General features: G+C 43.0%; 1 non-coding gene across 1 annotated transcript; it reads right to left on the bottom strand.

The window, feature by feature from the left end:
* Positions 1-294: 294 nt before the first annotated feature.
* On the bottom strand, positions 295-401 carry LOC145003566 (small nucleolar RNA R71). Its single transcript, XR_013662022.1, has one exon. It is a non-coding gene; the product is annotated as a small nucleolar RNA R71 (small nucleolar RNA).
* Between the last annotated feature and the right edge of the window lie 2472 nt (positions 402-2873).

Consider the following 2873-nt stretch of genomic DNA (forward strand, 5'->3'; position numbering starts at 1 on the left):
GCCAATGCCACATTCGAGCTGAAGGGACACATATTGATTGCGCTGAAGGACATCCCATTTTTCGGGAAAGACCATGAGGATGCTTTTAAGCATCTAGATGAAGTCAATGACATTGCAGATTACTTCAATGTCCCAAATGTCAACAGGAACACAGTCTTGCTTAGGATGCTGCCCGTCACTTTCAAAGGAGCTGCTAAGGAGTGGTTAAAAGCACTCCCACCGGGTACAATCACCACTTGGGCTCAAATGCGTGAGCAATTCCTAGACCAGTTTTGCCCACCATCCAAGATAGCCAAACTCAAGAAGGCAATAGCCAACTTTGAGCAACAGCCGGGGGAGTCACTGTACGAAGCATGGGAGCGGTACAAGGGCTTACTCAGAAACTGCCCGCAACATGACCTAAATGTGCAGCAAGAGATGTCAATCTTTTATGATGGGGTCAATGTGATGACAAGACAACTCCTTGATTCTCAAGGACCGTTGACAAGGAAAAATCCAAGGGAGGTCAAGGAGCTAATTGAAAAATTCGCGAAACACTCCCGCAAATACCATAACCCGAGGCAGGATGGAAGAAAAGGCGGTGGAGGAGCCCAAACTGAAGAAATTGCAGCTGTCATGGCCATGCTGAATACATGGATCACAGGATAACACAAATGGACCAGTCGATACACGCCATAAGAGTGGGGTGCGAGCGATGCAATGGTCTACACTTGACCAAGGACTGCAACGTGGATGAATTTGGGAACAGAAAAGCTCAAGTGTGCTACTCTAATGGGGATAAGTTTGAAGAGGACTGGAGGAAACCGAAGAAGGAGTGGCTGCCATATGAAGAATATAAGAAGCAAAAAGAAGAGAAGTATAGGCAGACAGGTCGAGGCCTCTATCAAAAGGAGCAGCTACCAACCAAGAAGAAACCCGACCTAGAGACCGTTTTAATGAAATTTATGGAAGCATCGGAAAAGCGACACGAGGCCACGGATTCTGCTATTCTGGAACAACAAACTTTGATAAAGAATCAGCAAGCCTCCATCCATAACCTTGAAGTACAATTTGGTCAACTAGCAACCCTAGTTCATGAAAAATTGTCCCCGAAGAGTCCCGAAGTACAAAACCAATCTCATGTAATGGCCATAGACACCGAAGAAGAAGCTATCTAGAAGTTCCTGGAAGCATTGGACGAAGAACCACGAACGCCCGATCAAAAGAAGAAGAAGATCAAGATCGAAAATCATGAAGCTGCTGAGTTCCAGAGATCACGACGTGAACCTTATATGTTCACGATGTGGGCCCTTCATGAATAGAAAAATTCTGCAGATAGTTCGGTTTATGAGCCGAATTTGCCTTTTCCTTCCCAATCCACCCTTAGTCCACTGGAGAGAGCATAGAGAGTTTGTCAAGCATGTGAAGGGGATCCCGATTAATACCCCCTTTGTCGAGTCCTTATCCAAAGCTCCCAAGAACCAGAAATTACTGCAAGACTTGATAGACACTCGAAGGCAATTAAAGAAGCAGTCTACAGTGATTTTAAGTGAACAAACTTCAAAAGTTGTGTTGGGAGAGATACCAGAAAAGATGGGGGATCCTGGACGCCTCACTCTTCCATGCGAGTTTGGGAATAAAATGAAGGTTAATGCTTTAGCCGATTCTGGGGATAGCATTAATCTAATACCTTTTTCATTTTATCAAAAATTGGAGATTCAGAAGATGAAGGCTACAAAAATGAAGATTCACATGGCGAACCGTTCGGTGACACAACCCCGAGGCATAGTGGAGGATATTTTGGTGAGAATTGGAAAATTTATTTTTCCAATAGACTTTGTAGTCTTGGACATGAAAGAAGATCCAGATGTTCCGATAATCCTAGGTCGGCCATTGCTCAACACTGCTGGTGCCCTTGTTGATATCCGCGAGTCGAAGCTAACTTTGAGGGTTGGAGATGAACAAGAAGTCTTTGGGATAAAGGATGACTTTCAAGAAAATAAAGAAGAGGTGTTCACAATTAATGAAGAGAATGAACTAGAAGAATTGGAAAAGCTTATGGAAGAAGAGATAAAAGTAGTTCATCAAGTCAAAATGACAAAACCAAAGGCATCTGTTCCATATTGGATTGAAGTCATAGCTTACAAGAGCCCGCCTTCTTGGGTAAGCAAAGATGATGAGGAAATAACAAGTGATGAAGAGGAGGTTACTTCAAGAGTAACAAGGCCGGTGGTGAAAGCAGAAGAGAATGACATAATGTACGAGGAGGAAACCAAGGGCACAAAACGCAAGCTTGAAGAAAAGGGAAAAGCTAAAAAGGAGAATTCAAAGAAGGTGTATAAAAGGAGAGTTCAAGCTTACAAAAGGCGGTTCAAGGAGCAGAAGATCTTGGTGGAGGACTCTTCCGAAGACTCAACGTAGGAGGCACGGAGTCCAGCTCAAGACTCCAAGAAAAAGAAGCGCTTCTCGGGAGGCAACCCGAGTTTGGTTTAAAACTTTTCTCTTTCTTTTTGCATTTTAGTTTTGAAAACTTAGATCGAGTCATCCAACTCTATTAGAACAAAATGTGGGGACCTTAAAACGGAAGTAGTAGTAATTAAGAACTTAGTTCAAACTCAGAAAAATTTAATTATCCAGACAATTCACGACGTGAATAGTTAGCAATTCACGACGTGAATTGTGAATAAACCGGACACATAATCCATGATAAGGCTTAACGCATTAGACTAGCAAGCCCAAGACCAGTCCGTGAGTACATGGCCCAAACTTAAGCCCAACCACTACTCACGACGTGAATTGTATATAATTCACGATGTGAACTTTTACAAGTACGGGACCACATATTAAGTCCCTGGAAACCAGAAAACCCTCTCATTTGTTTATTATTCACGAAG

The sequence above is a fragment of the Lactuca saligna genome, chromosome 6, assembly GCF_052625555.1.
Source record: "Lactuca saligna cultivar CGN05327 chromosome 6, ASM5262555v1, whole genome shotgun sequence".
Lineage (NCBI taxonomy): Eukaryota > Viridiplantae > Streptophyta > Magnoliopsida > Asterales > Asteraceae > Lactuca > Lactuca saligna.